The 13,817-nt window shown below is 42.4% G+C and overlaps 1 protein-coding gene across 3 annotated transcripts in view; it reads right to left on the reverse strand.

Annotated features, from left to right (window-relative positions):
• Nucleotides 1-13,817, reverse strand: part of slc4a1ap (solute carrier family 4 member 1 adaptor protein) — a 161,515-nt gene that overhangs the window by 74,280 nt on the left and 73,418 nt on the right. The gene's annotated exons all lie outside the window — the stretch shown is intronic.

A 13,817-nucleotide genomic window follows, 5' to 3' on the forward strand; every position in this document is an offset into this window, starting at 1 on the left:
AGCTTTTCCAGCATTTTCAGTATTTTTGCTTTTACCCCTTTTCACCTTTCTTTCTCCAATAAAGAACCTGAATTTCTCCAGTTTTGCCTCCTTCCTCATTCCTGTATTGGTTTACTGTATTTCTTCGATATGCTCTCCATGACTGAGGCATCATTTTCTCAAATAGGGGACCCAAAATAAATGTGGTTGTGGCCAATCAAAAAAGGCAGGACTCAATGGGCCTAATACCTTATTCCTGTTGATAACCTACCTGCAATATACTCAATGATTTGTATAAGTTTATTGCATCCCCCTTTTTGTTTTTGTACTGTACACCATTATTTATAAATCCTAAGATTCTATATGCTGTTTTGGTTTTTTTCAACAAAGTATTATCAACCAGCCTCCTTTTAAAGATCTACGTATTCTTATTCTGCCTCCCAAAATGTATCATTTCACCTTTTTCCACATTACCTGATATCTGTCTGCTGGGAAAACAGAGATAGATAAAAACAGACTTCAAAACAAGGAGTAAGTCTTACATCCCCAGCACAACAATTATTCTGAAAATAAAATGATTAAAATATTTTGAGGAACAGGAAGAGAAAATTTGACCCAACCAACCTTGTCTTTTTTGATGGATCACAACCCTATTTGTCTCCCTTCTCATCATATCCCTCCTGAAAGCGGGTCACCAGCTGGCGGGTGAGACACCAGACGCCTCCATTAAATACTGCCCATTGACTGACCATTCACAGCCCTCTGGGGTAGAGGATCCCAAAGATTCCAAACACTCCAAGTGAAGAAATTTCTGCTCATTCCTTACTGTGAGTTATCCTATTTCTAGATTCTCCAGCCAGAGGAAACAGCACCTACCCCGTCAAGCCCTCCAAGAATAATTGCTCACTTTCAAAATTATTCTGTTTTTCTAACCTTCCTGCTAAAGTGAATAACAATACTTATCCGCCCTCTTCTTGTCCAATAATTTAACTGGTCTATATCCGTATGTAGCCTCTTTGCATACCTCCTCAGTGCATACTTTCCTACCTAGCTAAGTTTTTTGATGACACAAAGCTATGTTACATTCAATCCCCTCATCTAAGTCATTGTTATGGATTATAAATAGCTGAGGCTCAAGTACTGATTCTTGTGCCACTCCACTAGTTATACCGTCCCCTCCCAAAAATGGCCTGATTTTTCCTACTCTCTGCTTTCTGACCATTGCCTGATCCTCAATTCATGCTAATGTATCAACCCAATCCCTATCACAGTTGATGCTCTGTTTGGGTTCCACCAGGACCACTCAGCTCTTGACCTCACTACAGTTTTGGTCCAAACATGGACAAAAAAGCTGAACTCGCGGTGAGGTGAGAGTGACTGCCCTTGACATCAAGGTTGCACTTGACCTGGTGTGGCATCAAGGAGTCCTCGAAAAACTGGGGTCAATGGGAATCAGGGGGGAAACGCTCCACTAGGTGGAGCACCAAGGAAGATGGTTGTGGTTGTTGAAGGTCAATCATCTCAGACCTGGGACATTGCTGCATGAGTTCCTCAGGGTAGTGTCCTAGGCACAACCATCTTCAGCTGCTTCATCAAGATCAGAAGTGGGGATGTTCACTGATGATTGCATAATGTTCAGCACCATTTGGGATTCCTCAGATACTGAAGCAGATGGTGTCCATAAGCAGCAAGACCTGGGAAGTATTCAGACTTGGGTTGATAAGTGACAAGTAACACTCATGCCACATAAGTGCCAGGCAATGACCATCTCCAACAAGAGAAAACCTAGCCATCTCCACTTGACATTCAAGGCATTACCATTGCTGAATTCCCCACTGTCAACATCCTGGGGTTACCGTTGACCAGAAACGGAATTGGACCAACCATATAAATACTTTGGCTATGAGAGCAGGTCAGAGGCTGGAAATTCTGCGGTGGGTACCTCACCTCCTGACTCCCAAAGTCTGTCTACCATCTACAAGGCACAAGTCAGGAGTGTGATGGAATACTCTCCACTTGCCTGGATGAGTACAGCTCCAACAACACTCAAGCAAGACACATCCAGGACAAAACAGCCCGCTTGTTTGGCACCCCATCCACTACAGTAAACATTCACTCCCTCCACCACCGATGCATAGTGACAGCAGTGTGTACCAAGATGCACTGCAGTAACTCACCAAAACTCCTTTGACAGCACCTCCCAAACCCGTGACCTCTACCACCTAGAAGGACAAGGGGAATCGATGCATGTGAACACCGCCACCTTCAAGTTCTCCTCCAAATCACACACCATCCTGACTTGGAACTATATTGCCAATCCTTCACTGTCACTGGGTCAAAATCTTGGATCGCTCTTCCTAACTTTACTGTGGGTGTACCTACGCCACATGGACTGCAGTGGTTCAAGAAGGCAGCTCACCATCACCTTCTCAAGGGCAATTAGGGATAGGCAATAAATGTTGGTCCAGCCACCGATGGCCGCATCCCATGAACAAATTTTTAAAAATCCTCTCTCTTCCAAGACAAGCAGTCAGTTACCTATTGAATCCATTTACAGTGTCTGCCTCATTTCTTTCCCTAATCTGTTTGTTTTGTTTCCTGTTTAATTATTATACAAGTTTATTACCTTTGGGTGAAAAAGCACTTTCCTTCTTAAAGACAAATTCCTCATTTCCAAATTTGCATCTTCAGGTATTTCAGCCTTTCACCACAGTGAATAATTTGCTCAGATTATTGACAAGGTGGGGTCCTGTGTAGTCTCAAGGAGCCCATTAACAGACTAACCATTAACAGATTTCAGAATACTTGGAAGTGCATGGTAAAAGAGGGCAAAGTCAGCATGGTTTCATCAAGGGGAGGTCATGCCTGACAAATCTGTTAGAATTCTTTGAGGAGGTAACGAGTAGGTTAGACAAAGGAGAGCCAATGGATGTTATCCACTTGGAATTCCAGAAGGCCTTTGACAATGTGTCACACAGGAGGCTGCTCAGAAAGATAAGAGCCCATGGTGTTAGAGGCAAGGTACTAGCATGGATAGAAGATTGGCTGTCTGGCAGGAGGCAGAGAGTGGGGATAAGGGGGTCCTTCTCAGGATGGCGGCCGGTGACTAGTGAAGTTCCGTAGTGTTGGGACCACAACTTTTCACTTTATACATTAATGATCTAGATGAAGGAACTGAGGGCATCCTGGTTAAGTTTGCAGAAGATACAAAGATAGGTGGAGGGACAGGTAGTATTGAGGAGGCGGGGAGACTGCAGAAGGATTTGGAAAAGTTAGGAGAATGGGCAAAGAAGTGGCAGATGGAATACAACGTGGGCAAGTGTGAGGTCATGCACTTTGGTAGGAAGAATAGAGGTATAGACTATTTTCTAAATGGGGAGAGAATTCAGAAATCTGGAGTGTAAAGGGACTTGGGAGTCCTAGTCCAGGATTCTCTTAAGGTTAACTTGCAGGTTGAGTCGGTAGTTAGGAAGGCAAATGCAATGTTGGCATTTATTTCGAGAAGACTAGAATATAAAAGCAGGGATGTACTGCTGAGGCTTTATAAGGCTCTGGTCAGACCACATTTAGAATATTGTGAGCAATTTTGGGCCCCGTATCTCAGGAAGGATATTCTGGCCCTGGAGAGGGTCCAGAGGAGGTTCACGAGAACGATCCCAGGAATGAAAGGCTTAACATATGAGGAACGTTTGAGGACTCTGGGTCTATACTCGATGGAGTTTAGAAGGATGAGGGGGGATCTGATTGAAACTTACAGAATACTGAAAGGTAAAAACAAAAAGCTAAAAGCTACTGCGGATGCTGGAAATCCAAAACAAAAACAGAATTACCTGGAAAAACTCAGCAAGTCTGGCAGCATCGGCGGAGAAGAAATCAGTTAACGTTTCGAGCCTTCATGGCCCTTCGGCAGAACTGGAGCATAGTTAGAAGAAGGGAGAAATATAAATTGGTTTAAGGTGGGTGGGGGGGGAAGGGGGGGTGGGGGAGAGACACATTGAGGGTGTGGTGTGGTGATTGTGGAGATGAGCAGATAATCAAAAGATGTCACAGACAAAAGGGTCAAAGAGGTGTTGAAGGTGGTGGTATTTGTCTGGGAAAAGTGCTAATTAAGAATGGAAGACAGGATATTCAAAGTACAGCTCTAGTGGGGGTGGGGTGGAAAGACTAAAGGTTTTAGTTTTAGATTTAAAAATAATGGAAATAGGTGGGGAAAGAAGAATCTATATAAATTATTGAAAAAAAAGCGGGGGGGGGGGGGGGGTGGGAAAGAAACGGGGTGGGGATGGGGGGAGGGGGAGTTTAAGATCTAAAGTTGTTGATCTTAAACTCCCCCTCCCCCCATCCCCACCCCGTTTCTTTCCCCCCCCCGCTTTTTTTTCAATAATTTATATAGATTCTTCTTTCCCCACCTATTTCCATTATTTTTAAATCTAAAACTAAAACCTTTAGTCTTTCCACCCCACCCCCACTAGAGCTGTACTTTGAATATCCTGTCTTCCATTCTTAATTAGCACTTTTCCCAGACAAATACCACCACCTTCAACACCTCTTTGACCCTTTTGTCTGTGACATCTTTTGATTATCTGCTCATCTCCACAATCACCACACCACACCCTCAATGTGTCTCTCCCCATCCCCCCCCACCACCCACCTTAAACCAATTTATATTTCTCCCTTCTTCTAACTATGCTCCAGTTCTGCCAAAGGGCCATGAAGGCTCGAAACGTTAACTGATTTCTTCTCCGCCGATGCTGCCTGAATACTGAAAGGCCTGGATAGAGTGGACGTGGGGAAGATGTTTCCATTAGCAGGAGAGACTAGGACCCGAGGGCACTGCCTCAGAGTAAAGGGAAGACCTTTTAGAACAGAGATGAGGAGAAACTTCTTTAGCCAGAGAGTGGTGAATCTATGGAATTCATTGCCACAGAAGGCTGTGGAGACCAGGTCATTGAGTGTATTTAAGACCGAGATAGATAGGTTCTTGATTGGTAAGGGGATCAAAGGTTACGGGGAGAAGGCGGGAGAATGGGGTTGAGAAACTTATCAGCCATGATTGAATGGCGGAACGGACTCGATGGGCCGGATGGCCTAATTTCTGCTCCTATGTCTTATGGTCTTATGGACTGCACAATAAAGCTCTCTTAATGTAAAGTAATTGAAAGCATCAAGGCAACAGCTTGTAGCCTTGTGAATTTGAGAAAAATGCAACTAAGCAGAACTCGTGTGCATTTGAAGCAAATATGTTTCCATGTATTAAAAGAATTAATGTTGGAGTAGAACATTTTCTGTAACATTTCTCCATTAGGAGTCACTACCCATCAAACCATTCATCCACTAATTAAGGAGGGATGTGGGGTGGAGGAAGGGGAACAAGAGAGAGAGAGAGAGAGAGAGAGAACACGAGAGAGGGAGCAAGAAAGAGATAGTGTGAGAAAGTGTGGGGGCGAGTGGGGCAGGGACGGATTTAGTATTGAGATTTATCACCATGCAGTTCCTGGCTATAAGAGGAGCTTCGGTAACAAATCGGCTGGAGACTCGATCAATAAGAAGATGCATGGCAACCTCCACAAAACACAACCAAGGGCAGATTTAAACTTGGGATTATTCTGCTCTGACAGACTGCATTCAGAACTTTAGAGAAGAACTTAATCTGCATTTCATCGAGACGCAGAATGCAGAATTTTATACTAGAGGCAGTTTATCGGAATGAGTTTTGCGGCACACCACAGAACCTTAATTAAGTCATGTAAAAATTCAAATAATTAAAGTCGGCTACATTCAAACTGGAAACCTTTTCACACCTGTTAAAATGTTCTTCCATATACTTTTTAAATGCTCCCTCATTTCAGTGACAAAAGAAATCAATAGTTTCCTTACAAATCAAATGCTGCTGCCAGTGTTGGGACCAGTGCATAGGAGTGTTGAGCTGAAACAATACGAAGAAACATATTTCAGCTTGTTCGAAAAGCTTGTTGGTAGGGTTGTTACAAGGCATTTCTCCTGGTAGATAATTGACATCTGCCTGTACCTATTCTACCCCTCTATGACCCATGTATTATTCTATGTAAGCTCCTGGCTACCCAAGTGGCTAATTTTCAGGTGCGAACCTTGACAATGAGAGTCAGCAGATCATTCGTTCCTGGGCTTCATCACAGCCAGGCTTCGTACTAACATTGCTGAACATGTACACACACCTTCCAGAGGAGATCATTGCTGATTTGTAGAGCGCCTAGAGACACGCTGACTGAGATCAGCGAACTCAGCACAGGGTTTTGCCCTTTTAGCTTTGTAAGGCCTAGTACTGCATCAAACAGTCAAGTCAGGATGCAGTCCTGCGTCCAGTACCTAGCACTGTAATAACTCATGAGAATGTTTGTCATCTAGGACTAAGATTACTGGGAAACCGGTGTGTGAAACAGAGAATGGAAAATTTCAAGACCCAGATGGTAAAAAGAATCTAAGCTATTACACACTGGAAATCACTACAATGTATATGCTGCATCAGTGTGTTTTTAAATTAGGGGCTAGTGCAAGAGATTTTGATTAGGAAACCTGAAACCCAAGCACAGAAAAAAGTCGAGGGAGGGAAGAAAAAAATTTTGCTCATCAAAACTACCACTCAGTTTATTTTAACTCCTCACTATTGACCTTAACTTTAAGAAACATTAAGTTCCTTCCCTTAATTCCCTGAAAGAGCACAAGCAATGCTTTTTGTATCTTTATAAGTGAAATTTCAAGGGTTATGAAGCAAAAGTGCACAAAAAGGAATCAAGGTGCAAATCAGCCATGACCTAACCGAACAGTGGGACAGGCTTGAGGCCTACTCCTGATCCTTTGGACTGGATTTCCTGGTGTGCATCGGGATCCAGACGTTGGGTCATGAGCCCACCCATGTCCTCAGCATGCCCACTGGCACACCCTTTGGGAAGCTGTCTCCTAGTTCGATACTACAGGCCAAATAAGAGGATAGCGCCTCAAAGTGGAAGTGCCTTTGGCAGCCTGTATATTAGTAATAGGTTAAAGAGGCTCGCAGCTGGTAGAGCCACTGAGTTGGAGAGGCAAAGTCTCCTCTGGACTATTAATGGATGGGGCTGTGGCATTTCATCCCCTGGCCTTTCGCTGGAAGGCTGTTTTGATTGAACTGGCAGCCTCTACATTTGGCAGGGTGAGGCGGGGCTCACTCCAACGTCAGGAACATGCAGGGTCTTAATTATACTAATTGGCTGCCTGCATCTGTGGAGCAGGCAGCCAACCTAGGTCCAAGTCCACCCCCAGGAAAGGTCCCCGGAGGCAGAAATGCATCGGGGAACAGTTCCGATGCAGCTCGCCACTATTTTCTTGGACCCCCAGTCTCCTATTCTGTCTCCACAGGGCAGGGAAAATTCTATCCTTGTAAATGCTCCAAATCTCCAAGGTCACAAATTCAAACATGAAAAAATTGTCAAGTAAGGAATAAGTGCAAATAGGACTGACTTGGTCTGGATTGCCAAGACATGGAAACCACATAGCCCATGGGCTGCTTTTTGGACATTCTTGCCATAAGGTTTGGAGCACCTGCTCACTCTTCTCAGACACTGTCTCTTAACCTTGTCTAATGCATCTACTTATTATACTTGGTTTTAGCTCTGGCATTTAAAAGGTATTCTTGCATGTCTTAAATAAAAGGGGAAGAGGATAATAAAGCTAATCTTAAATTGACATGATTTTTCTGTTCTTTCCTGCCTAAATTATGACAGAAAAGGAAGGTTTGCAATTTACAGTGTTGAGAGGAAATCTCACAATGAAAAAGAAACTTCCATAAAGAAATACTGTTAGCATTCTTTGGTATTCAATTCTTTTCTGTAGTTGCCCTGATCAATATTCCTCCTTCTCAACTAACACATGAAACAAGCTAATGACGTTTATGAGACCTTGCTGAGTGCATGTTGGCTGCCTCTTTTCTTCATATTCCAATAGCGACTATGTTTTAAAACCAGTCTGAAACACTTTGGGATATCCTGAGGGCACAAAAAGTGCTATATAAATGCAAGTTCTTTCTTCGTGGTTTAATTTTCCAAACCAGCTAAATAAAAGAAAGATTTGCAATTATAAAGCGCCTCTTTGCATCCTCAGGGTTTTGCCAATTGTTTCATCGCTAATGAATTACCTTCGAAATGTAAGAATTTATAATTAACGCAAAAGTGGTGGTCCACTTACACACAGCAAAGTCCCATAAACAGCAGTTAGACTGCCTTTGGTGGCATTGGGTTGAGGGAGGAATATTGGCCCAGATACTGGGAAAAAACTCTCTCCCTCCTCGAAAAAGAGCTATAGGATTTGTTACATCCACCTAAACCCAGGCCCATTTAGTTTTAAAACATAGTCACTATTGGAATATGAAGAAAAGAGGCAGCCATCATGCACTCAGCAAGGTCTCATAACCATCATTAGCTTGTTTCATGTGTTAGTTGAGGAGGAATGTTGATCAGGACAACCACAGAAAATAATCGAATACCAAAGGATGTTAATCAGTATTTCTTTATGAAAATTTAATTTTCATAGTGTGATTTCCTCTTAACACTGTAAATTGTCATTACACTCGCATTGGAGGCAGTATAGTGAAGATTCACTAAATTGGTTTTTGGGATGATGGGGTTGTCACAAGTGAATATAAGCCTAATTTACATATAGCTTATATTCTCTAGAGTTTCGAAGAACGAGAGCTGTTTTCATCGAAACCTACAAAATTCTGAAGGTGCTTGATAGGGTAGACACAGATTGTTTCTGCTGGTCAGAGCACAGGGGCATAGTCTCAGGATGAAGGGGCGGTCATTTAGGATTGAGATGAGGAGAAATTACTCCACTCAAAGCTTTGGGAGTCTTTGGAATTCTCTAATCCAGAGGGTTGTGCAGGCTCCATGGTTGAATACATTTAAGGCTGGGATAGAGATATTTTTGGTCTCTCAGGGAATTAAGGGATATGGGGAGCGTGTGGAAAAATGGAGTTGAAGCCTAAGATCAGCCATGATCATATTGAATGGTGGAGTAAGCTTGACAGGCCATATGGTCTACTCCTGTTTCCATTTTTGGTGTTCCTGTGTTTATTATCTGAAGGATGGTACCTCAGAGTGCAGTATTTCCTTATCATTGCACAGAAAAGATCAACTTAGAATCACTTATGCGCATAATGAGATAATTGGTGAAGACTTGTTTAAAAAAAGAAACTTCCCAGCCTTCAACTTTAGCAAGTCTCAATAATCTTACAATTGGCTTGTCGAGGGCTGAGATACTGCACTTTGGGAACTGAGGACGTTATCTTGCACAACATCTAAGCAGCTACTGAGGCTGACTGCAAAAGTTGGATCATTATTAGGGCAGAGACAGCCATAGTGTTAGGAACTATTCAGCATTAGCTCTTTACATTCAGCTCTCTCAATGTGCCAGTCTTATCAGTAGCATTTTTCTCCTGCAACCAACACAAACAAGATTAGATTAAAGCGTTATTTATCTGATTACTGTGTTTGGGACCTTTGTTGTACACAAAATGGCTGGAGCTTTTACCTACATTGTAATTCTTTCTGTGCAAGGTGCTTTGGGACATTTGAGGGATGTAATAAGACACTAAGAGGGAGATGATGATGATGTAGTGGTAATGTCAATGGACTAGCAATCCAGAGGCCCCAGCTAATACTCAAAGGGACATGGGTTCAAATTTAACCACATCAGTTAGTGGAATTTAAATTCATTAATAAAACTGGTATTATAAAGCTAGTTTCGGGAATGGTGACCATGAAAACTATCATTGAATATCACCCTACAACAGCTTCAGCCTACTAACTCCTTAAGGAATGCACCATTGGACTTTTTGATTCTGGACTCATGTGAAACTATAATTCTTATTTTTATCGTGATCTTTGCCCTGATTCCCTTTCTTTCCCTTATCCCTCTTTTACCGTATAAATGCAAAAAGGGGCGGATGTTATGAAACCCCTTCCTGCATTTTGTGCGTGTAAAATAAACTACCCCTCTTATTTTACCTTATCTCGAGTTTGCTGTGGGGTTATTAATAGAGGATTGGATCACTCAAAAACTGAATGGTTGGGGAAAATGCGGCACCACTTATAAAGGGGGAAATCAAAAATCAAAAACACTTATCTGTTTACGGATAGGTAGTGAGTGGAGAAATCAGGGGTGTTCTAAATGAAACCCCCTCCTGTCAGTACAATTAAGAGGTGACTTGATTGAAACATATAAGATCCTGAGGGGTCTTGACAGAGTTGATGTGGAGAGGATGTTTCCTCTTATGGAAGAATCTAGTACTTGAGGCCACTGTTTAAAAGTAAGGGATCGGCAATTTAGGACAGAGATCAGGAGAAATTTTTTCTCTCAGAGGGTTGAGAGTCTTTGGAACTCTCTTCCTCGGAAGGCGGTGGAAACAGAGTCTTTGAATATTTTTAAGACAGAGGTAGATAGATTCTTGATAAGCAAGGGGGTGAAAAGTTATTGAGGGTAGGCGGGAATGTGGAGTTGAGGTTACAATCAGATCAGCCATGATATTATTTAATGGTAGAGCAGTCTCGAAGGGCCGAGTGGCCTAATCCTGCTTTTAATTCGTATGTATGTTTGTATTCCAAACTTGGGATGTATCCAAAGCACCTTACAGACAATGAGGTCTTTGAGGTTTGGCCACTGTTAAAACCAATTTGCGCATAGAAATGTCCCATAAGTAGCAATGGACACCGACCAGAAAGAAATCTTAAATCTCGCTGATTGAAAGATCAATATTGTGAGAGACACCCAGGAGAGCTACTTCTTCAAAATAGTGCCAGGGGACCTTTTATGGCCAGCTGCGAGAACAGACAGGGCTACAGTTTAACATTACAGCTAAAAATGGCCACTCCAACAGTACGACACTAGAGTGCTAGCACAGAATTTTATGCTCAAGTCTCTGGAGTGGGAAATAAGAGGAGTAGGCCATTCAGCCCCCTGAACCTCCTCCACCATTCAACTAGATAATGTCTGATCTCTATGCCACTTTCCCATGCTATCCCCATATTCCTTGATATCATTAGTCTCTAGAGATCTATTGATCTCTGTCTCGAACATACTCAATGACTAAGCTTCCACAGCCTTCTGAAGTAGAGAATTCCAAAGATTCACAATGCTTCGGGTGAAGAAATTTCTCATTATCTCAGTCTTAAATGGCTGTCCTCTTATACTAAGACTATGTCCCTTAGTTCTAAACCAGGGATTCACAAATTGTGGGTTGCAATGAGATTTTGGATCGCAAGTTCTGAGGCAGCAATGGTTGGCATGGAGCTCCAACTGAATGCTAACAGCTGTGGGGCTCCTTTAAATCCCCGTGTTTCTTTCTATTGGTGGTGTGTTCTAACGGACAGATTTTTGAGGCCAGATTACTGCTGCAAAAAAAGCCTCTGAAAATGTAGGGTTTTTTTTTATATAAATAAAACTCTGCAGTTTAAACAATTCCCACCAAGCTGAACTTCTCCTCCCCACTCCCTGCTCAGGAGCTAAAACACCCCTCCCCACCCACTCAGCAGCTGAACCTACCACCTTCACTTCCACTTGGGGTTACATGAAGTCTGAGGCATTAAAATGGGGTCACACCAGGAAAAAGTTTGGGTGGCACTCTTATAAACTCTCCAGCCAGGGGAAATTGCCTCTCAATACCTATCCCTGTCAAGCCCTCTCAATCTTATGTTTTAATGATATCATCTCTCAATTTTCTAAACTTCAGAGAGTACAGACCGATTCTACTTAATAGCTATTCATAAGTCAACCCTCTTGTCCCAGGAATCGATCTGGTGAACGTTTGTTGCACCCCTTCTGAGTTAAGTAGGACTTTCCTTTGGTACAAAGTCCAAAACTGCACACAGCACTCGAGTTGTGGTCTCACCAGAGCTTTGTACAATTGCAGCAAGATTGCCTTATTCTTGTATTCCAACCCCCTTGCAATAAAGATCAACATACCGTTTGACTTCCTTAGTTTTACTTGATGGACTTGCATGTTGATTTTGTGTGTTTCTTGCACAAGAACACATAAATCCCTCTGAACACCACCATTTAATAGTTTCACACCATTTAATATTCTGATTTTTTATTTTTCCTACCAAAGTGAATAGTCTTACATTTCTCCACATTATTCTCCACCTGCCACCCTCTTGCACGCTCTATTAACTTATCTATATCCCTTTACAGCCACTCTGTGTCTTCCTCACAGTTTAATTTTCCACCTAACATTGTATGGTCAGCAAAGTTGTACACATTACAATCAGTCTCTTCATTTAGTCCATTAACATAGGTTGGAAACAGCTGGAGCCTCAAGCACTGATCCTTGCAGCTCCCCACTAGTAACAGCTTGCCAACCTGAAAAAGACCCATTTATTCCTACTGTCTTCCATCCTTTAGACAATCTTCTATCCATGCTCATATATTACCCCCAATGCCACAAGTCTTTATCTTTTGCAACAAACTTTCATGTGACACCTTATCAAATGCCTTTTGAAAATTCAAATATACTTGATTCACTGGTTACCCTGAGTTATATTCTCAAAAATCTCTAAAGGATGTCAGGAATTTAAATTAAGAAGAGGTTGTGAATATTGGACTCTTTTGACTGAAAACTCAAAAGAAGAAAGACATCAACTAATGTGAGCCCAAAGAAGTTCACTATAGAACAGGGTTCAAATCCGAAGGAATGCACTGGTTAAGAAGGAAAGCTAGGTGATGGCTTCACCCAAAGGGCAATACACTTGTGACATTGGTTACCAGTGAAGTCCATTGGTGAACAATATAAACAATATCAATAGACAATTTGATGCAGTTGTAGAAATGTAACATCTTGAAGGACATGGTGAAAAAGTAGATAAGTGAGCTAACCCTTCAAGATGAGATTCATTATCTAAGCCTAATGTCTTTTACCACTTGCTAAAAATTATTTTATTTGTTAGATGGAAAATACTTCACATCCGCCTTCACCAAAGAGAATGAGGATGAAGGTATGGAACTCGGGGAGATAGATTGCGAGGTTCTTGAGCAAATTGACATAGGGAATGACAAGGTATTGGAGGTGTTGGCAGGCTTAAAAGTGGACAAATCTCTAGGTCCGGATGATTTGTGTCCCAGGCTGCTGAGGGAGGCAAGGGAGGAGATCGCAGGGGCTCTGACCCAAATTTTTAATTCCTCTCTGGCCACGGGGGAGGTGCCAGAGGACTGGAGAACAGCTAATGTGGTTCCGCTATTTAAGAAGGGTTGTAGAGATAAGCCAGGGAACTACAAACCATTGAGTCTCATGTCAGTGGTAGGGAAACTATTGGAGAAAATTCTGAAGGAGAGAATCTATCTCCACTTGGAGAGGCAAGGTTTGATCAGGGATAGTCAGCATGGCTTTGTCAGAGGGAGGTCACGCCTAACAAATTTGATTGAATTTTTTGAGGAGGTGACCAGGTGTGTAGATGAGGGTAGTACAGTTGATGTAGTTTATATGTATTTCAGCAAAACCTTTGACAAGGTCCCACATGGCAGACTTATAAAGAAGGCAAATGCACATGGGATACAGGGTAATTTGATAAGGTGGATTCAAAATTGGCTTAGTTGTAGGAGACAGAGGGTGATGACAGAAGGCTGCTTTAGTAACTGGAAGCCCATGTCCACTGGCGTACCAGAGGGATCTGTGCTGGGTCCCCTATTATTCGTCATTTATATAAACGACATAGATGACTATGTGGGGGCTAGGGTTAGTAAGTTTGCAGATGACTCAAAGATTGGCCAGGTGGTTAACAGTGAGGTTGATTATTTGGGCTACAGGAAGATATAGATGGGATGGACAAATGGGTAGC

This window comes from Cetorhinus maximus, chromosome 5 (assembly GCF_964194155.1).
Source record: "Cetorhinus maximus chromosome 5, sCetMax3.hap1.1, whole genome shotgun sequence".
In the NCBI taxonomy this organism is placed as follows: Eukaryota; Metazoa; Chordata; class Chondrichthyes; order Lamniformes; family Cetorhinidae; genus Cetorhinus; species Cetorhinus maximus.